A 23,832-nucleotide genomic window follows, 5' to 3' on the forward strand; every position below is an offset into this window, starting at 1 on the left:
CCAATTAGTACTCCGTGGGGGCCAAAACTACCTCTCCACCAGCCATGAAACCCCGACGTCCTCCATCCGCCAACCCATCCCACCCATCAACCGCCACCCTCCTCCATCACGCCAGAGCCGATACCCCGACGTCGTCATCCACCGCAACTGCAACGCCCTCCATGGCTAGCTAGTAGTTGAAGCCAAGGCCGAGCTACCTCTAGGACGCCGACGTGCGCCATACCCTTGATAACCCACAAGTATAGGGGATCACAACAGTTTTTGATGGTAGAGTATTCAACCCAAATTTATTGACTAGACACGAGGGGAGCCCAAGAATATTTGCAATTCTTAGCAGTTGAGTTGTCAATTCAACCACACCTGCAGATTAATTATCTGCAGCAAAGTGATCAGTACAAAAGTAGTATGATAGCTTTGATAGTAGTAGCAACAACAATAGTAACAGTAACAACGATAGCAATGATTTTGTAGCAAGTGCAATAGTGACAGTAGCAGTAGTAACTTAGCAAAAACAATATAAGAGAAACTCATAGGCATTGGATCAATGAATACATTGGATGATATTCATCATATAACATTCATGGCCTAGGGCGATACGACACTAGCTCCAATTCATAAATATAATGTAGGCATGTATTCCGTAAATATTCATACGTGCTTATGGAAAGAACTTGCATGATATCTTTTGTCCTACCCTCCCATGGCGGCAGGGTCCTATTGGACTAAGGGATATTAAGGCCTTCTTTTAATATAGAACCGGAAAAAAGCATTAACACACGGGAATACATGAACTCCTCAAACTACGGTCATCATCGGGAACTGTCCCGACTTCTGCAAGTCCGGGTTTGCCGGAAACACATAGTAGGTGACTATAACTTGCAAGATCAGATCTAGAACATAGATATAATGGTGATAACATAAACGGTTCAGATCTAAAATCATGGCACCCGAGCCCAATGTGACCAGCATTAAGCATGGCAAAGTCATAGCAACATCAATCTCAGAACATAATGGATACTAGGGCTCAAGCCCTAACAAAACTAGCTCGATTGCATGATGAATCTCATCCAAATCCTCACCGACCAGCGAGCCTACGAATGAATTACTCACTCTCGATGGGGAGCATCATGGAATTGGCGATGGAGAAGGGTTGGTGATGACGAAGATCGAAGATCCCCCTCTCCGAAGCCCCAAATGGACTCCAGGTCTGGCCTCCCGATGAAGAACAGGAGGTGGCGGTGGCTCCGTTTTGTGAAACGCAATAATTCTCCCCGGGATTATTTTCTACAAATATGTGATTTTATAGTATTAGGGTTGGAGTCTTCGGTGCCACTAGGTGGGGACAACCCACCTGGGCGCGCCTGGAGGGGGCCACGCCCTAGTGGGTTGTGCCCACCCAGGTGCCCCCCTCCGGTGGTTCTTGGCTCCAGAAATTCTCTTCTATTGTATTAAAATTCCTTGCAAAGTTTCGTTCCAATCTGAGAACTTTTATTTCTGCACAAAAAACAACACCATGGTAGTTCTGCTGAAAACAACATCAGTCCGGGTTTGTTTCATTGAAATCATGCAAATTAGAGTCCTAAACAAGAGGAAAAGCGTTAGGAAAAGTAGATACGACGGATACATATCAAATCCCCCAAGCTTAAACCTTTGCTTGTCCTCAAGCAATTCAGTTGATAAACTGAAAGTGAAAAATAAAAACTTTTACACAAATAAGCTTAAGTAGTACCCAGGTTTTCAGCAAAGATTATAATTAAGCATGTCAACAATAACTCTTAAAAATTGTATTAACTCATATCAATGACATAATAATCTAGCGAGCAATAATAAGATATCTCAAACTACAAAACTTTGTCAAAACAACCATGATATAATATGACAATAGTGGTTTCTCACTATCCCTTTCCGAGACCGCAAAACATAAATGCAGAGCACCTCAAAGTTCAAGCAGCGACTATACATTGTAATTCATGGTAGAAAAGATCCAGTCATGATGCATCGAACATTAGCTACACACAATGCATGAGGATGACAATAGTGCTCTCAGGTTCTGGAGCTTATTTGAGAAGGTGATGACACAACACATAAGAAAATAGATAGTCCATTTGCAGAGGGAAGCAGCGATTTGCAGAGATGCCAGAACTAAAGTTTTTAAAACAGAGGTAAATGAAATTTTGAGAAATGCACCTTTCTTGTTTACTTCGCGACCATTAGTTATCGGTATCTTCCATGCTGAACACATTAGTGGCGGTTCCCATGTGATGAAAGGAAAGGTTTACTCCCCCTCCACCAACAATGAAACTCCACGGCTTGTCCGAAACAACGGGTGCCGTCCATACCAACAACTGTCCTGGGGGAGTTTTGTTTAATTATTTGCAATTTGAGTTCGGGATTGGGAATCCCTATTACCGCCCCTCTCGTGCAAGGACAAGTGAATAAACACTCATCATGAGAATAACCTGCTTAGCATGGAAGATACTGGCTACCTTTTGCCACTCTATGAAAAATCCAAGCACACAAAAAGGATATTTATTTGAAGTTTTTAGAGGTGGCACATGCAAATTTACCTACGACGACAGGGTAATACCGCATATAGGTAGGATGGTGGACTCATCTGGAATAACTTGGGTTTCAGGGTTTTGATGCACAAGTAGAAGTCCCGCTTAGTATAGGCGAAGGCTAGCAATTAGGTTGAGAAGCGGCCAGCTAGAGAGCGAAAATGGTCATGAACCTGCATTATGCATAAGTAACATTGGATACTAGCATGAGTAGGATATGAACACCATGAACATAAATATCATAGAGGCTATGTTGGTTTTGATTCAACTACATGCATGAACATGTGCCAAGTCAAGCCAGGAAGATACCATATCATCATACTACATCACAATCATTTTAACGCAATGTTGACATCCAAGATAAATCATTATCCACTCCTAGCTACTTAAGCATGCATGAGAAACTATAATCTCTAATTTTCACTGCAAACATGTTTGATCATAATGAGCTGAATCATGGATATCTAGGTTAAATATATTTACAAAAGAAGAACAAGTTGAGTTCATACCCGTTTCTCTCTGCCACCAATTCATCAAATATCGTCATTATTGCCTTTCACTTGCACGACCGAATGATATGAAAATAATAATGGTGCAAGAGTGCCATGAACTAAGCTGGAATCTGCAAACATTTTATTCAAAAAGAAGAAAACAAGGTAATATGGGCTCTCTGTTAGATGAATAATAATGCGTATGAGAGCCACTCAACATTTTCATCGTGGTCTTCTCCTCCGTACGACTCCATAAAAAGAAAAGAAATTAAGGGAAACATACTGAAATAATTTTGGATTTTTTGGTTTTTATCTGGAAGGAAACAAATTAAAGACAGAAGAACAAAAATGAGAAAAACTATTTACACGGGAGAGCTTCCAACAAGCAAAAGAAGAACAAGGAAATCTTTTTGGATTTTCTTTTTAAATACTACAACTAACTACACTAGAAAGAAAAATCAAAAAGAAGCAGAAAATATATTTTTGTATTTTCTCAAAGTTTTTCAAACACACAAGAGGAAGGCGAGAAAATAAATCTAGCATGGATAATAGAATGAAAAAGTGTGGACATCGACAACTGGAATGAAATGTGTGAACATGAAAGTAATGTCGATGGAAATATGAACTCCCCCAAGCTAAGGCTTTTGGCCTAACTTGGTAATCACCACTCGAAGAAACCATGGGGTCCTATGTTGAAGTGCTGGGGAGTGGGCACCTGAGGGTCCCACTCCTGAGGCTCCCCCTCTGCCGTAGCCATGTTATTCCGGTGGGTGACAATGTCCTCAAGCAAGATCATGTATCCACCCATGGCAATAGGATCAAACAAAGCAGGTGCAGGCAATGGAATAATATCACGAGTGTCCATACTCAAAACCAAGTTATAAGGAACAGTAATGTCAGTGCTCTCGCTGTCAATAAACTGGTGGTGTGCCAATGCCATTTTCCGGGTGTGTCAGTGCTCTTGGGTAAAGGATAGTCATGTTGGCGTATCTGAAAGTTAAAGTGACTCTCTAAACGAGTAAGATAAATGCCACCATGTATTTTACCCTTGGATCCATTAACATGGAATCGATGTGCCACAATGGCCCCAAGCTATAAGTGTTGTCGCAGCGTAAAACAGCAAAGTCTGGGGCACTAAGTGCACTTACTTTCTCTCTAGCAAGAAAACACTTTGCAATGAATAGAACAAAATAATGCACGATAGGAAAATGTAGGCTAGTGGCGATTGAGGGAGTCCTAGACTAGGGGGTGTCCGGATAGCCGAACTATCATCATTGGCCGGACTCCAAGACTATGAAGATACAAGATTGAAGACTTAGTCCCGTGTCCGAAGGGGACTTTCCTTGGCGTGGAAGGAAAGCTTGGCAATACGGATATGTAGATCTCCTACCATTGTAACTGACTCTGTGTAACCCTAGCCCGCTCCGGTGTCTATATAAACCGGAGGGTTTTAGTCCATAGGACGAACAACAATCATACCATAGGCTAGCTTCTAGGGTTTGAAGGAAATATGCCCTAGAGGCAATAATAAAGTTATTATTTATTTCCTCATATCATGATAAATGTTTATTATTCATGCTAGAATTGTATTAACCAGAAACATGATACATGTGTGAATACATAGACAAACACATAGTCACTAGTATGCCTCTACATGACTAGCTCATTAATCAAAGATGGTTATGTTTCCTGACCATAGACATGTGTTGTCATTTGATTAATGGGATCACATCATTAGGAGAATGATGTGATTGACATGACCCATTCCGTTAGCCTAGCACTTGATCGTTTAGTATACTGCTATTGCTTTCTTCATGACTTATACAAAATTCCTACAACTATGAGATTGTGCAACTCCCGTTTACTGGAAGAACACTTTGTGTGCTACCAAACGTCACAACGTAACTGGGTGATTGTAAAGGTGCTCTACAGGTGTTTCCGAAGGTACATGTTGAGTTGGCATAATTCGAGAGTAGGATTTGTCACTTCGATCGTCGGAGAGGTATCTCTGGGCCCTCTCGGTAATACTCATCACCTAAGCCTTGCAAGCATGTAACTAATGAGTTAGTTATGAGATGACTTATTACGGAACGAGTAAAGAGACTTGCCGGTAACGAGATTGAACTAGGTATTGGATACCGACGATCAAATCTCGGGCAAGTAACATACCGATGACAAAGGGAACAAAGTATGATGTTATGCGGTTTGACCGATAAAGATCTTCGTAGAATATGTAGGAACCAATATGGGCATCCAGGTCCCGCTATTGGTTATTGACCGAGAATGGTTTTAGGTCATGTCTACATAGTTCTCGAACCCGTAGGGTCCGCACGCTTAACGTTTCGATGACAGTTTTATTATGAGTTTATAAGTTTTGATGTACTGAAGTTTGTTCGGAGTCCCGGATGTGATCACGGACATGACGAGGAGTCTTGGAATGGTCGAGACATAAAGATTAATATATTGGACGACTATATTCGGACACCGGAAAGGTTCCGGGAGTTTTCGGAGAAAACCGGAGTGCCGGGGGGGGGGGGGTTACCGGAACCCCCCGGGAGAGTTAATGGGCCACATGGGCCTAGGTGGGAAGAGAGAGGGGCGGCCAGGGTGGGCCGCGCGCCCCCTCTCCCTCTGGTCCGAATTGGACTAGGAGGGGGGGCGGCGCCCCCCTTTCCTTCCCCCTCTCTCCCCCTTCCTTCCCCCTCCTAGTAGGAGTAGGAAAGGAGGAATCCTACTCCTACTAGGAGGAGGATTCCTCCTCCCTTGGCACGCCCAAAGGGGCCGGCCGGCCTCCCCCCTCCCTCCTTTATATACGGGGGCAGGGGGCACCCCATAGACACACAAGTTGATCTACGGATCGTTCCTTAGCCGTGTGCGGTGCCCCCTTCCACCATATTCCACCTCGGTCATATCGTCGCGAAGCTTAGGCGAAGCCCTGCGCCGGTAGAACATCAAGATCGTCACCACGCCGTCGTGCTGACGGAACTCTCCCTCGACACTCGGCTGGATCGGAGTTCGAGGGACGTCATCGAGCTGAACGTGTGCTGAACTCGGAGGCTCCGTACGTTCGGTGCTTGGATCGGTTGATCGTGAAGACGTACGACTACATCAACCGCGTTGTGCTAACGCTTCCGCTTACGGTCTACGAGGGTACATGGACATACACTGTCCCCTCTCGTTGCTATATCATCACCATGATCTTGCGTGTGCGTAGGAATTTTTTTTGAAATTACTACGTTGCCCAACAGTGGTATCAGAGCCTAGGTTTTACGCGTTGATGTTATATGCACGAGTAGAACACAAGTGAGTTTTGGACGATATAAGTCATACTGCCTACCAGCATGTCATACTTTGGTTCAGCGGTATTGTGAGATGAAGCGGCCCGGACCGACATTACGCGTACGCTTACGCGAGACTGGTTTCACCGTTACAAGCACTTGTGCTTAAAGGTGGCTGGCGGGTGTCTGTCTCTCTCACTTTAGTTGAACCGAGTGTGGCTACGCCCGGTCCTTGTGAAGGTTAGAACAGAGTCTATTTGACAAACTATCGTTGTGGTTTTGATGCGTAGGTAAGAACGGTTCTTGCTAAGCCCGTAGCAGCCACGTAAAATTTGCAACAACAAAGTAGAGGACGTCTAACTTGTTTTTGCAGGGCATGTTGTGATGTGATATGGTCAAGACGTGATGCTACATTTTTATATGAGATGATCATGTTTTGTAACCGAAGTTATCGACAACTGGCAGGAGCCATATGGTTGTCGCTTTATTGTATGAAATGCAAACGCCCTGTAATTGCTTTACTTTATCACTAAACAGTAGCGATAGTCGTAGAAGCAATAGATGGCGTAACGACAATGATGCTACGATGGAGATCAAGGTGTCGCGCCGGTGACGATGGTGATCACGACGGTGCTTCGAAGATGGAGATCACAAGCACAAGATGATGATGGCCATATCATATCACTTATATTGATTGCATGTGATGTTTATCCTTTATGCATCTTATCTTGCTTTGTTTGACGGTAGCATTTTAAGATGATCCCTCACTAAAATTATCAAGAAGTGTTCTCCCTGAGTATGCACCGTTGCCAAAGTTCGTCGTGCCGAGACTCCACGTGATGATTGGGTGTGATAAGCTCTACGTCCATCTACAACGGGTGCAAGCCAGTTTTGCACACGCAGAATACTCAGGTTAAACTTGACGAGCCTAGCATATGCAGATATGGCCTCGGAACACAGAGACCGAAAGGTCGAGCGTGAATCATATAGTAGATATGATCAACATAGTGATGTTCACCATTGAAAACGACTCCATCTCACGTGATGATCGGTTATGGTTTAGTTGATTTGGATCACGTGATCACTTAGATGACTAGAGAGATGTCTGTCTAAGTGGGAGTTCTTAAGTAATATGATTAATTGAACTTAAATTTATCATGAACTTAGTACCTGATAGTATCTTGCTTGTTTATGTTTGTTTGTAGATAGATGGCTCGTGCTGTTGTTCCGTTGAATTTTAATGCGTTCCTTGAGAAAGCAAAGTTGAAAGATGATGGTAGCAATTACACGGACTGGGTCCGTAACCTGAGGATTATCTTCATTGCTGCACAGAAGAGTTACGTCCTGGAAGCACCGCTGGGTGCCAGGCCTGCTGCTGATGCAACTGACAACGTTAAGAACGTCTGGCAGAGCAAAGCTGATGACTACTCTATAGTTTAGTGTGCCATGCTTTACGGCTTGGAACCGGGTCTTCAACGACGTTTTGAACGTCATGGAGCATATGAGATGTTCCAGGAGTTGAAGTTAATATTTCAAGCAAATGCCCGGATTGAGAGATATGAAGTCTCCAATAAGTTCTACAGCTGCAAGATGGAGGAGAATAGTTCTGTCAGTGAACACATACTCAGAATGTCTGGGTATAACAATCACTTGATTCAACTAGGAGTTAATCTTCCTGATGATAGTGTCATTGACAGAATTCTCCAATCACTGCCACCAAGCTACAAGAGCTTTGTGATGAACTATAATATGCAAGGGATGAACAAGACTATTCCCGAGCTCTTCGCGATGCTGAAAGCCGCGGAGGTAGAAATCAAGAAGGAGCATCAAGTGTTGATGGTCAATAAGACCACTAGTTTCAAGAAGAAGGGCAAAGGGAAGAAGAAGGGGAACTTCAAGAAGAACGGCAAGCAAGTTGCTGCTCAAGAGAAGAAACCCAAGTCTGGACCTAAGCCTGAAACTGAGTGCTTCTACTGCATGTAGACTGGAGACTAGAAGCGGAACTGCCCCAAGTATTTGGCGGATAAGAAGGATGGCAAAGTAAGCAAAGGTATATGTGATATACATGTTATTGATGTGTACCTAACTAGAGCTCGTAGTAGCACCTGGGTATTTGATACTGGTTCTGTTGCTAATATTTGCAACTCGAAACAGGGACTACGGAATAAGCGAGCACTGGCCAAGGACGAGGTGATGATGCGCGTGGGAAACGGTTCCAAAGTCGATGTGATCGCGGTCGGCACGCTACCTCTACATCTACCTTCGGGATTAGTTTTAGACCTGAATAATTGTTATTTGGTGCCAGCGTTGAGCATGAACATTATATCTGGATCTTGTTTGATGCGAGACGGTTATTCATTTAAATCAGAGAATAATGGTTGTTCTATTTATATGAGTAATATCTTTTATGGTCATGCACCCTTGAAGAGTGGTCTGTTTTTATTAAATCTCGATAGTAGTGATACACATATTCATAATGTTGAAGCCAAAAGATGCAGAGTTGATAATGATAGTGCAACTTATTTGTGGCACTGCCGTTTAGGTCATATCGGTGTAAAACGCATGAAGAAACTCCATACTGATGGACTTCTGGAATCACTTGATTATGAATCACTTGGTACTTGCGAACTGTGCCTCATGGGCAAGATGACTAAAACACCGTTCTCCGGAACTATGGAGAGAGCAACAGATTTGTTGGAAATCATACATACAGATGTATGTGGACCGATGAATGTTGAGGCTTGTGGCGGATATCGTTATTTTCTCACCTTCGTAGATGATTTGAGCAGATATGGGTATATCTACTTAATGAAGCACAAATCTGAAACATTTGAAAAGTTCAAAGAATTTCAGAGTGAAGTGGAAAATCATCGTAACAAGAAAATAAAGTTTCTACGATCTGATCGTGGAGGAGAATATTTGAGTTACGAGTTTGGTTTACATTTGAAACAATGCGGAATAGTTTCCCAACTCACACCACCTGGAACACCACAACGAAATGGTGTGTACGAACGTCGTAATCGTACTTTACTTGAAATGGTGCAATCTATGATGTCTCTTACCGATTTACCGCTATCGTTTTGGGGTTATGCATTAGAGACGGCCGCATTCACGTTAAATAGGGCACCATCTAAATCCGTTGAAACAACGCCTTATGAACTGTGGTTTGGCAAGAAACCAAAGTTGTCGTTTCTTAAAGTTTGGGGCTGCGATGCTTATGTGAAACCAGATAAGCTCGAACCCAAATCGGAGAAATGTGTCTTCATAGGATACCCAAAAGAGACTGTTGGGTACACCTTCTATCACAGATCCGAAGGCAAGACATTCGTTGCTAAGAATGGATCCTTTCTAGAGAAGGAGTTTCTCTCGAAAGAAGTGAGTGGGAGGAAAGTAGAACTTGATGAGATAACTGTATCTACTCCCTTATTGGAAAGTAGTTCATCACGAGAACCGGTTCCTGTGACGACTACACCAATTAGTGAGGAAGCTAATGATATTGATCATGAAACTTCAGATCAAGTTTCTACTGAACCTCGTAGGTCTACCAGAGTAGGATCCGCACCAGAGTGGTACGGTAATCCTATTCTGGAAGTCATGTTACTTGACCATGATGAACCTACGAACTATGAGGAAGCGATGATGAGCCCAGATTCCGCAAAATGGCTAGAGGCCATGAAATCTAAGATGGGATCCATGTATGAAAACAAAGTATGGACGTTGGTTGACTTGCCCGATGATCGGCAAGCCATTGAGAATAAATGGATTTTTAAGAAGAAGACTGACGCTGATGGTAATGTTACTATCTATAAAGCTCGACTTGTTGCGAAAGGTTTTCGACAAGTTCAAGGGGTTGACTACGATGAGACTTTCTCACCCGTAGCGATGCTTAAGTCTGTCCGAATCATGTTGGCTATTGCTGCATTTCATGATTATGAAATTTGGCAAATGGATGTCAAGACTGCATTCTTGAATGGATTTCTAGAAGAAGAGTTGTATATGATGCAGCCGGAAGGTTTTGTTGATCCAAAAGGTGCTGACAAAGTGTGCAAGCTCCAGCGTTCCATTTATGGACTGGTGCAAGCATCTCGGAGTTGGAATAAACGCTTTGATAGTGTGATCAAAGCATATGGTTTTATACAGACTTATGGAGAAGCCTGTATTTACAAGAAAGTGAGTGGGAGCTCTGTAGCATTTCTAGTTTTATATGTTGATGACATATTATTAATTGGAAATCATATAGAATTTCTGGATAGCATAAAGGGATACTTGAATAAAAGTTTTTCAATGAAAGACCTCGGGGAAGCTGCTTACATATTGGGCATCAAAATCTATAGAGATAGATCAAGACGCTTAATAGGACTTTCACAAAGCACATACCTTGACAAAATTTTGAAAAAGTTCAAAATGGATCAGGCAAAGAAAGGATTCTTGCCTGTACTACAAGGTGTGAAGTTGAGTCAAACTCAATGCCCGACCACAGCAGAAGATAGAGAGAAAATGAAAAATGTTCCCTATGCTTCAGCCATAGGCTCTATCATGTATGCAATGCTGTGTACCAGACCTGACGTATGCTTAGCAATAAGTTTGGCAGGAAGGTACCAAAGTAATCTAGGAGTGGATCACTGGACAGCGGTCAAGAACATCCTGAAATACCTGAAAAGAACTAAGGATATGTTTCTCGTATATGGAGGTGACAAAGAGCTAGTCGTAAATGGTTACGTCGATGCAAGCTTTGACACTGATCCGGACGATTCTAAATCGCAAACCGGATACGTGTTTTTATTAAACGGTGGAGCTGTAAGTTGGTGCAGTTCTAAACAAAGTGTCGTGGCGGGATCTACATGTGAAGCGGAGTATATAGCTGCTTCTGAAGCAGCAAATGAAGGAGTCTGGATGAAGGAGTTCATTTCCGATCTAGGTGTCATACCTAGTGCATCGGGACCAATGAAGATCTTCTGTGACAATACTGGTGCAATTGCCTTCGCAAAGGAATCCAGATTTCACAAGAGGACCAAGCACATCAAGAGACGCTTCAATTCCATTCGGGACCAAGTCCAAGTGGGAGAGATAGAGATTTGCAAGATACATACGGATCTGAATGTTGCAGACCCGTTGACTAAGCCTCTCTCATGAGCAAAACATGATCAGCACCAAGACTCCATGGGTGTTAGAATCATTACTATGTAATCTAGATTATTGACTCTAGTGCAAGTGGGAGACTGAAGGAAATATGCCCTAGAGGCAATAATAAAGTTATTATTTATTTCCTCATATCATGATAAATGTTTATTATTCATGCTAGAATTGTATTAACCGGAAACATGATACATGTGTGAATACATAGACAAACACATAGTCACTAGTATGCCTCTACTTGACTAGCTCATTAATCAATGATGGTTATGTTTCCTGACCATAGACATGTGTTGTCATTTGATTAATGGGATCACATCATTAGGAGAATGATGTGATTGACATGACCCATTCTGTTAGCCTAGCACTTGATCGTTTAGTATACTGCTATTGCTTTCTTCATGACTTATACAAAGTTCCTACAACTATGAGATTGTGCAACTCCCGTTTACCGGAAGAACACTTTGTGTGCTACCAAACGTCACAACGTAACTGGGTGATTATAAAGGTGCTCTACAGGTGTTTCCGAAGGTACATGTTGAGTTGGCATAATTCGAGATTAGGATTTGTCACTCCGATCGTCGGAGAGGTATCTCTGGGCCCTCTCGGTAATACTCATCACCTAAGCCTTGCAAGCATGTAACTAATGAGTTAGTTATGAGATGACGTATTACGGAACGAGTAAAGAGACTTGCCGGTAACGAGATTGAACTAGGTATTGGATACCGACGATAAAATCTCGGGCAAGTAACCTACCGATGACAAAGGGAACAAAGTATGATGTTATGCGGTTTGACTGATAAAGATCTTCGTAGAATATGTAGGAACCAATATGGGCATCCAGGTCCCGCTATTGGTTATTGACCGAGAATGGTTTTAGGTCATGTCTACATAGTTCTCGAACCCGTAGGGTCCGCACGCTTAACGTTTCGATGACAGTTTTATTATGAGTTTATAAGTTTTGATATACCGAAGTTTGTTCGGAGTCCCGGATGTGATCACGGACATGACGAGGAGTCTCGTAATGGTCGAGACATAAAGATTGATATATTGGACGACTATATTCGGACACCGGAAAGGTTCCGGGAGTTTTCGGAGAAAACCGGAGTGCCGGGGGGGGTTACCGGAACCCCCCGGGAGAGTTAATGGGCCACATGGGCCTACGTGGGAAGAGAGAGGGGCGGCCAGGGTGGGCCACATGCCCCCTCTCCCTCTGGTCCGAATTGGACTAGGAGGGGGGGGGCGGCGCCCCCCTTTCCTTCCCCCTCTCTCCCCCTTCCTTCCCCCTCCTAGTAGGAGTAGGAAAGGAGGAATCCTACTCCTACTAGGAGGAGGATTCCTCCTCCCTTGGCGCGCCCAAAGGGGCCGGACGGCCTCCCCCCTCCCTCCTTTATATACGGGGGCAGGGGGCACCCCATAGACACAAAGTTGATCTACGGATCGTTCCTTAGCCGTGTGCTATGCCCCCTTCCACCATATTCCACCTCGGTCATATCGTCGCGAAGCTTAGGCGAAGCCCTGCGCCGGTAGAACATCAAGATCGTCACCACGCCGTCGTGCTGACGGAACTCTCCCTCGACCCTCAGCTGGATCCGAGTTCGAGGGACGTCATCGAGCTGAACGTGTGCTGAACTCGGAGGCTCCGTACGTTCGGTGCTTGGATCGGTTGATCGTGAAGACGTACGACTACATCAACCGCGTTGTGCTAACGCTTCCGCTTACGGTCTACAAGGGTACGTGGATGTACACTCTCCCCTCTCGTTGCTATATCATCACCATGATCTTGCGTGTGCATAGGAATTTTTTTTGAAATTACTACGTTCCCCAACAGGGTTTAGCCTCCTTGATCTCGTGGTAGATCTACTCTTGTACTACCCATATCATCAATATCAATCAAGCAGGAGTAGGATTTTACCTCCATCGAGAGGGCCCGGACCTGGGTAAAACATCGTGTCCCTTGTCTCCTGTTACCATCCGCCTAGACGCACAGTTCGGGACTCCCTACCCGAGATCCGCCGGTTTTGACACCGACATTGGTGCTTTCATTGAGAGTTCCTCTGTGTCGTCGCTCATAGGCCCGATGGCTCCTTCGATCATCAACAACAACATGGTCCAGGGTGAGACTTTTTTCCCCGGACAGATCTTCGTATCCGGCGGCTTTGCACTGCGGGCCAATTCGCTTGGCCATCTGGAGCAGATCGAAAGCTACGCCCCTGGCCATCAGGTCAGATTTGGAAGTTTGAACTACACGGCCGACATCCGTGGAGACTTGATCTTTGACGGATTCGAGCCACAGCCGAGCGCGCCGCACTGTCACGATGGGCATGATCTAGCTCTGCTGCCGGACAGTGCCCTGGAGGCCGCACAAGAGTCCGCCCTGACCCTTAACTCGGAGCCGACTGCGCCAATCGAGGATGGGTGGCTAGACACCGCCTCGGGGGCTGATACCTCTACGGCGATGGAGCCGAATACCGACTGAGGGAGTCCTGGACTAGGGGGTGTCCGGACAGCCCAACTCCAAGACTATGAAGATACAAGATTGAAGACTCCGCCCCGTGTCCGGATGGGACTTTCCTTGGCGTGGAAGGCATGCTTGGCGATATGGATATGTCGATCTCCTACCATTGTAACCGACTCTGTGCAACCCTAGCCCTCCCTGGTGTCTATATAAACCGAAGGGTTTTAGTCCATAGGACAACAACCATTACAACAATCATACCATAGGCTAGCTTCTAGGGTTTAGCCTCTTTGATCTCGTGGTAGATCCACTCTTGTACTACCCATATCATCAATATCAATCAAGCAGGAGTAGGGTTTTACCTCCATCGAGAGGGCCCGAACCTGGGTAAAACATCGTGTCCCTTGTCTCCTGTTACCATCCGCCTTGACGCACAGTTCAGGACCCCCTACCCGAGATCCGCCGGTTTTGACACCGACATTGGTACTTTCATTGAGAGTTCCTCTGTGCCGTCACCCATAGGCTTGATGGCTTCTTCAATCAACAACAACGCCGTCCAGGGTGAGACTTTCCTCCCCGGACAGATCTTCGTGTTCGGCGGCTTTGCACTGCGGTCCAATTCACTTGGCCATCTGGAGCAGATCGAAAGCTACGCCCCTGGCTATCAGGTCAGGTTTGGAAGCCTAAACTTCACGGCCGACATCCGCGGAGACTTTATCTTCGACGGATTCGAGCCACAGCCGAGTGTGCCGTGCTGTCACGATGGGCATGATTTAGCTCTGCCGCCGGACAGTGCCCTGGAGGCCGCACACGAGTCCGCTCTGACCCATAGTTCGGAGCAGACCGCGCAGATCGAGGACAAGTGGCTGGACACCGCCTCGGGGGCTGCGACTTCTACGGCGATAGAGCCGAATACTGACCTTGTCCCTTATAAAGCTCATGACTCCGAGGCGCCGGACTCCTTGCTGGACTCCGAACCTCCTGCGCCCCTGCCAATCGAATCCGATTGGGCGCCGATCATGGAGTTCACCGCCGCGGACATCTTTCAGCACTCACCCTTTGGCGACATCCTGAATTCGCTAAAGCATCTCTCGTTATCAGGAGAACCCTGGCCAGACTGTGGTCAGGATGGTTGGGATGCGGACGACAAAGAAATTCAAAGCCCACCCACCACCCACTTTATAGCCACTGTCCACGATCTAACCGACATGCTAGACTACGACTCCGAAGACATCGACGGTATGGACGACGATGCCGGAGACTACCAAGAACCAGCGCTTACCTAGCCCTGGAAGGCCACCCCAACCCATGATGTATATATGGTGGACACCCCAAAAGGAAGCGATAACGAGGAACAACGGGACGCGGCAAAGGATAATCCCGCCGACAAACAACCAAAACGGCGATGCAGACGCCGCCCTAAGTCCGGCCTCGACAAACACAGCACTCCTGATGACCCAGCAATAGAGCAGGGCAAACCAGTGGACGACGAACATGCAACCAAGCAACCGTCCGAACAGGACGAATCGGATAATCAATCCATGCCCGGCGAAAACAACAGGCCAGACGACCTCACGCCGGACACACCACCGGAGCATAAGAACCTTCACAAAAGACTCGTCGCCACTGCAAGAAGTCTGAAGAAGGAAAAATGGAAGCTCAAAACAGCGGAAGACATACTCAGAATGAGGTGGAGCAAAGTACTCAAGACCGCGGACAAATATGGCAACGGCCACCAAACAAAGAGCTACCCGAAGCACAAGCTGCTGCCAGAATTCGATGAGGAGGCCATAGAGCCCCCACAGTCAAAAAGCAAAGAGGCCGCCTCGCCGGATAGACGACCAGATGACAGGCCAAAAGCGATAAGCGGCGCCGCACACAAGCCGACTCATGATCCTCGGAAAACAGACGGCCTGGTCAGGTCCATTTATGGGCCAAAAAAGAGGGCCCCAGAAAGCAACACAACACGCAGATGTTCGAAGACAACGGCACACCCAAATACAGGGGCGCCGCACACCCACTATGTTTCACCGATCAGGTGCTGGATCATGAATTTCCAGCGGGGTTCAAACCCGTAAGCATAGAGGCATACGACGGAACAACAGACCCTGGAGTCTGGATTGAGGATTACATCCTCCACATACACATGGCCAGAGGAGATGATCTCCACGCCATAAAATATCTACCCCTCAAGCTCAAAGGGCCAGCTCGGCATTGGCTCAAAAGCCTCCCAGAAAATACTATTGGAAGTTGGGGAGAGCTCGAGGACGCGTTTAGAGCAAATTTTCAAGGGACTTATGTCCGCGCTCCGGATGCAGACAATTTAAGTCACATAACTCAACAGCCCCGAGAGTCATCGCGCAAATTCTGGAACAGGTTCCTTACCAAATAGTCGACTGTCCGGACGCTGAAGCCTTAGCAGCTTTTAAACATAATGTCTGAGACGAATGGCTCGCCAGACACCTCGGCCAAGAGAAGCCGAGAACAATGGCCGCACTAACAAGCCTCATGACCCGCTTTTGCATGGGGGAAGACAGCTGGCTAGCAAGATGCAGCACCAGCGACCCGAGTACATCCGAGATCAGAGATGGAAACGGAAAATCACGGCGCAGAAAGGATCAGCGCCGAAATAAAGAAAAAAGCCCAAAGAACACGACGGTCAACGCGGGATTCAAAAGCTCGCGGCCGAACCACAAAACACTGCCTCTTAAGGACAACAGTGACGAGCTATCCAACTTAAACAAAATTTTGGATCGGATATGTCAAATCCACAGCACCTCCGGAAGGCCTGCAAACCACACCCACCGAAATTGTTAGGTCTTCAAACAGTCCGGCCGACTCAACGCCGAACACAAGGGGCTCGATGCGTCAAGCGAGGATAACGACGAACCCCACCAGCAGAGCACCGGAAAACAAAAAACTTTCCCACAAGAAGTCAAAATAGTAAATTCACTTCATGTGATAATACGAAGCAACAGTGCGGCACCCGCCAAAGTAGGTATCGCACGGTCCACCCCAGCGGAACCTCGAGGTTGGATGTCAAAACCAATTACTTTCGAACACCTGGACTATTCCAGAAGTATTCGAAACGCAGGATGGACTGCTCTGATATTGGATCCTATAATCGACGGACTACAATTTACACAAGTCTTGATGGACGGCGGCAGCGATTTAAACCTGCTATATCCGGACACGATCCGCAAGTTGGGGATAGACCTTACTAAAATTCGACATAGCCGCACTTCCTTCAAAGGAGTGACGCCAGGCCCTTACGCCAAGTGCACAGGCTCCTTACTACTAGAAGTTGTGTTCGGGTCACCCGACAACTTCCGACGCGAAAAGCTAATCTTTCATGTCGCCCAATTCAGAAGTAGCCATCAAGCACTATTGGGACGTGAAGCTTTTGTCCGCTTTAATGCAATACCACACTACGCGTCTCTTACACTTAAAATGCCCGGTCCATGCGGCATCATCTCACTAAAAGGTCGTTCAAGACCCCGGACACGGCTAGACGAGTCCGGCATAAAATAAGCTAGGGGCTCCCTAGCCGCACACCCCTTTACAAGGGGCTGCACGTATGAGCTAATATAGGCTCAACTTTATTCATTCATTCATATTTCGCTTTTTAATACATTTTTTGCACGATTTCCTTTCAAGCTAAGTTCCTCTCTTTTTACAGATGAACAACGTGTACACCCGTCCAGGATACGGCACAACGGAGACACAGGCGCAGACGTGCAGCAGGGACCCATCGCAAGGATTCTTTTCAGATTAAGTCCCTGCGTAAACCTTTCTTACTGTCTTTTGTTAATCACATCCCATGGTTTTTCACCATAACCAACGAGGAGGCTGGCGCTTTGGCATCGGCCGCGCCAGAAATTCTCGCCTGTACCTGGATACTAGGGGCTTAGGGCATTGTTCTGCCCGTTATTATAAAGACCGAACATCTTAGGGAGTGTTCGGCGTCTCGAGTTAGGCCTTCTATGCATCAGCTCCGAGTCATGTCTTTGGTAAAATGTTGGGTTTGCCTGGCTCCTGTGTTTTGCTGCCTTACGTTCCGTATCATCGGGTAACGCGGCACCAGGAGAACTACTGCGATTGTGCCCCGGTTCGGCCGGGCGAGCACCTCAGTAGAGAAATCCAAAAACTGACTGTCATGACATAGCGAGAGACTGGTCAACCACTCGATCAACTATCGGAATGTTTAGAATTCCGCCGCTTTGACGAAGAACCGTTTCCCGGTCAGGCACATACGCGCCCCGAGTGCGGAGAGCGCGGTGCCTCTCGGGGCTATGTCGTAGCCCCACCCTCGAACTCCTATGGCTAAGTGAAAGTGATAAAGCATTATAGTTCGGTTGCCTCGTTTGCTATGCTACCACCTTCGTCACAGGACCGTGACGTCGGATTAAGTGTGAAAATGCGCTATTTTTGCAAACACCCCCGCACCTTGTGCGTGGGGGCTGAAGCCGACGACTGCCATCTTTCAGGTTATACACACGTATACATAAACGGCCGCACAGGAGATATTTCAATGCTTGAACGCACAAGTACAAAAAGCGCTTACATCATAAACATCGTTTTACAAACCAACACGTTCATTTGAACGTGACATTTTTTGAGCAGTGCGACTCTATTACACGAGCACCACGCAGAACTTCTCCAAAATAGTGCTCAGCGGGTAACCGGCTCTCGTCCAAACCCTGGGTCGCAACAGCGGTGGCATCCATCTCTGTCCAATGTGTCTTCACACGGGCGAGGGCCATCCGTGCACCCTCTATGCAGGCCGACCGCTTCATCGCCTTGATATGCGGAACCGCCCCAAGAAATTGCTGCAATAAGCCAAAATAACTCTTCGGCTTGGGCCTATCCGGCCAGACATGAGTCACGATATCCGTCATGGCAAGTCCGGACAATCTATTCAGCTCAGCCCACTCGGCCAACCGATCGGTCAACGGAAGTGAACGCTCCGGACTATGGAATTGAGACCAAAATAGCTCTTCCGTCTTGTGATCCTTCTGACTTCGGAAGTGCGCAACGGCCTCCGCCGCACTCGCCGCTAAGTCCATATAAGGATCCTCCGGACGCCACAGCTGGCCAAGCTGAGCATACTTTGGATCTGTAAACCTTCGGTGCAGCAGAAAGGGCTTGCCAGCCACAACGTCTCCGGCCTGGCGCAGCTCCTCCTTTATAGCCCGCATTGCAGAACGGGCATCCTTGACTTCGGCGGTGGCCTTCCCCAGGTCTTCTCTCTCCGCTAGGCGCTCCCTTTCAAGAACCTCATTGCGGTCGGTAGCATCTTTTAACTTCACAGCCATTTTGGCCATCTCCTCCCTGCTTCGGCAGTGTGCAGCCCTTTCGGCTTCTAGCTCTTCGGCCGCCCTTGAGGCAGCCGCATCACTCCTTCTGGCTTGCTCCTTGGCTTGAGCAAATTCTGCCCGAAGGCTCTCCACAGCAGCGGAACCATCTGCATTTAGCACACATGTAGTAAGGAGTGGGCCTCGGCTCCCTTAGTAGGTGACCACGGAGAAAAAACCTACCTTGCGACTCGTCAAGTCGTTTATTGACCAACGCGATGTCCGCATCCGCAGCGTCGAGCTGCCGCTTTAGTTCGGCAACTCCATCAGTCCGGCTAGCCACCGAACTATCCGCCACCTGCTTAGGAACGGCGAAAATCAATACCTGGGATTTTGATCCTCGGCACGCTGTTGTTCTCGACACCCTACCGAGTCTCAGGGGCTACTATCTATACAGGGCGCACTTTATGTGTAAAACTGTCAAAGGGTATGTCATTTTTACGTACCTCAAACCCCGCCAGCAAACTCCTGGCGGCATCACGCAATCCGCCTTCGGCGGATGAGATTCTTTCAATCACTGTACTCATCAGCGTACGGTGACATTCTAAGATAGACGCCCTCTCAAGCAGATCCTTCAGCTCCCCCGGCCGCACACCAGTTGGTACCGAACTATTCGGCCCTGCCGGACTCGGGGATACCCTCCGTGATGACACTTCAGGCTCGTCCGCCCTATCCGATGGTGCGGCAGATGGAGGCGTCTCGCTGTCCATCATCTCCGGACGGAGTTCCCCCGAAGACGAGCTCATCTGAGAAGGACGGAGATCCGAACTACAAGGTAAAAACTAAAGTTATCCTCAGAAGCAAAAATAGGGATGTCCCTTATTACAAAACTCCCTTTTTTCTACTTACGGCTCGCTGGAGGGCTGATTCTTTAGGGGAGATTGTGCGACCGGAGCCTCTCCAAACACAGGACCCTCTGGTGAAGATCTCTTCCCCCACTTCGGGGCCTTGGCCTCCGGGTTTTCGGAGGCGGTCCTCTTCTCCCCCTGGAAGGAGGGATTCTCGATCCCCCCTTCCTCGAAAGCCTCCTTGGTTGAGGCGGTAGTTCCTCTGTTCTCCCCTTCACCTTCCTATGAAGGCGCAACCTCCAGCATCCTGACCAGCACGGGATCCGGCGCAGTCTCTGGGAGGGGGGCCAGACACCGTATCAGTTTTGCTTGCGCTATCCACTCCTCTTTAGAAGGAAATTGGTCAAAAGGCGAATCATAGAAAGGCAAACAAACGGTATGTACGGACACGGAGCTACCTACTTGTGTATCCGGGCGATTGCAGCTTAGGCCGGCGTCCTCGGTCAATTCCGGACACGCCTCTCGTGATCCGAAGAATAATTTGTACATCTCCATGGGTGTCATACCCATGAAGTGTTGGAGAATCCGTGGTCCCTCCGGATTAAACTCCCACAGCCGAAGAGGGCGGCTTTTGCAGGGCAGGAGACGCCTAATTAGCATGATCTGCATCACCACGACTAGATCGATCTCCCTCGCTTGGAGGTCTCGAATCCGGCCCTGCAATAGGGGCACATCCTTTGGTGGCCCCCAGTTGAGCCCTTGGCTGACCCATGACATCAGCCGCTATGGAGGGCCCGAGCGGAAGATGGGCGGCGGTTTCTGCCTGCTGCCCCTGGGAGCGGTTATGTAGAACGACTCCTGCTGCCACAAGCCGAGCTCCTCCTGGAAAGAGCCCTCGGGCCATGGAGCGTCGGCCCTTCTGCTCACAACCGCCCCGCCGCACTCTGCTTGACGCCCCTCGATCATCTTCGGCTTCACGTCGAAGGTCTTAAGCCACAAGCCGAAGTGAGGGGTGACGCGGAGGAAGGCTTCGCAGACGACAATAAATGCAGAAATATGGAGGATGGACTCCGGAGCCAAGTCGTGGAATTCCAGCCCATAATAAAACATGAGCCCTCTCACAAAAGGATCCATCGGGAAGCCTAAACCCCGACGGAGGTGGGATACAAACACGACATGCTCCCCAGGCTCGGGGGTAGGAATGACTTGCCCTTTGGCGGGCAACCTATGCGAAATCTCGTAAGACAGGTACTTAGCCTCTTGCAGCTTTAGCACGTCCTCTTCCGTGACGGAGGAGGGCGTCCACCGGCCCTATAGGTCGGAGTCGGACATTGTTGAAGGTCCGAAGCGCTCGAATCTGGGGCTCTGGGTGTTGGAACTCGGGGCAGGGAGAAGATTCGATTGCGGGTTGAAGAAAAGAAACGAGCCTTGGTCCCATTATAAAGAGGGAGAATACCAAGGGCCGTCCCCGTGACCGTTCGGGACTCACCTCCGATAGAGGGGGCATGGTGGCGGGCACGGTTGGGTTACCCACGTTCGTATTGATGGGAATCCCGAAATAAGGGGAACACGATCTCTGCTTCGACAAGACGTGCCAAGGAAACCGCTTCGCTAAACATGCTAAGGTGGTATAATAAAGAAACGATTCAAGTAAAGGCTTGGTGGTGGTATGACGTCATGCCACAAAATACGTCAGTAGATTGAACTTGTGTACATATTATTCTCTCTACAGTGGAATGTGGAAATTATTTTGCAGAGCCGGACACTATCCTGGTGTTCACAATCTTCTATGAATTATTCGGAGGAGGAACCCACCTTGCAATGCCGAACAATATGCGCGCCGGACTCATCGTCATTGAAGCCTGGTTCAGGGGTACTGAGGGAGTCCTGGACTAGGGGGTGTCCGGACAGCCGGACTATCATCGTCAGCCGGACTCCAAGACTATGAAGATACAAGATTGAAGACTCCATCCCATGTCCGGATGGGACTTTCCTTGGCGTGGAAGGCAAGCTTGGTGATACAGATATGTAGATCTCCTACCATTGTAACCGACTCTGTGTAACCCTAGCCCTCCCCGGTGTCTATATAAACCGGAGGGTTTTAGTCCGTAGGACAACAACCATTACAACAATCATACCATAGGCTAGCTTCTAGGGTTTAGCCTCCTTGATCTCGTGGTAGATCCACTCTTGTACTACCCATATCATCAATATAAATCAAGCAAGAGTAGGGTTTTACCTCCATTGAGAGGGCCCGAACCTGGGTAAAACATCGTGTCCCTTGTCTCCTGTTACCATCCGCCTTGACGCACAGTTCGGGACCCCCTACCCGAGATCTGCCGGTTTTGACACCGACACCGACCCTGTCCCTTGTGAAGCTCGTGACTCCGAGGTGTCGGACTCCTCACCGGACTCCGAACCTCCCGCGCCCCTACCAATCGAATCCGATTGGGCGCCGATCATGGAGTTCACCGCTGCAGACATCTTTCAGCACTCGCCTTTTGGCGACACCCTGAATTTGCTAAAGTATCTCTCGTTATCAGGAGAGCCCTGGCCGAACTATGGTCAGGACGGTTGGGATGCGGACGACGAAGAAATTCAAAGCCCACCCACCACCCACTTTGTAGCCACTATCGACGACCTAACCGACATGCTAGACCTCGACTCCGAAGACATCGACGGTATGGACGACGATGCCGGAGACGAGCAAGAACCAGCGCCCACAGGGCACTGGAAAACCACCTCAACTCATGATGTATACATGGTGGATACACCAAAAGGAAGTGATGACGAGGAACAACGGGATGCGGCGAAGGATAGTTCCCCCGAAAAGCAGCCAAAACGGCGACGTAAGCGCCGCCTGAAGTCCCGCCTCGATAACAACAGCACCCATACAGACCCAGCCGTAGAGCAGGGCGGACCAGTGGACGACGAACATGCCACCAAGCAACCGTCCGAACAGGATGAATTGGACGAGCAACCCATCCCCGGGGAAAACAACAGTCCAGATGATCTCACGCCAGACACATCACCGGAGCATAAGAACCTCCACAAAAGGCGCGTCGCCACTGCAAGAAGTTTGAAGAAGCAGAAGCGGAAGCTCAAAATAGCGGAAGACGTACTCAGAATGAGATGGAGCAAAGTACTCAAGACCGCAGATAAATACGGCGATAGTCACCAAGCAAAGAGCTACCCGAAGCGCAAGCTGTTGCCCGAATTTGACGAGGAGGCCGTAGAGCCCCCACAGTCAAAAAACAAAGAGGCCGCCTGGTCGGATAGACGACCAGATGACAGGCTAAGAGCGGCAAGCGGCGCCGCACACAAGCCAGCGCACGATCCACATAAGGATCCTCGCTAAAAGGATGGCCCGGTCAGGTCCATCAATGGGCCAAGAAAGAAGGCTCCACGGAGCAACACAACACGTCGAGTGTTCGGAAATAACGGTACACCTAAATACAAGGGCGCCGCACACCCCCTATGTTTCACCGATGAGGTACTGGATCATGAATTTCCAGCGGGATTCAAGCCCGTAAACATAGAGGCATACGACGGAACAACAGACCCCGGAGTCTGGATTGAGGATTATATCCTACACATACATATGGCTAGAAGAGATGATCTCCATGCCATAAAATACCTACCCCTCAAGCTCAAAGGGCCAGCTCGGCATTGGCTCAAAAGCCTCCCAGAAAATACCATTGGAAGTTTGGAAGAGCTCGAGGATGCGTTTCGAGCAAATTTTCAGGGGACTTATGTCCGCCCTCCGGATGCA

This window comes from Triticum dicoccoides, chromosome 5B (assembly GCF_002162155.2).
Source record: "Triticum dicoccoides isolate Atlit2015 ecotype Zavitan chromosome 5B, WEW_v2.0, whole genome shotgun sequence".
NCBI lineage: Eukaryota > Viridiplantae > Streptophyta > Magnoliopsida > Poales > Poaceae > Triticum > Triticum dicoccoides.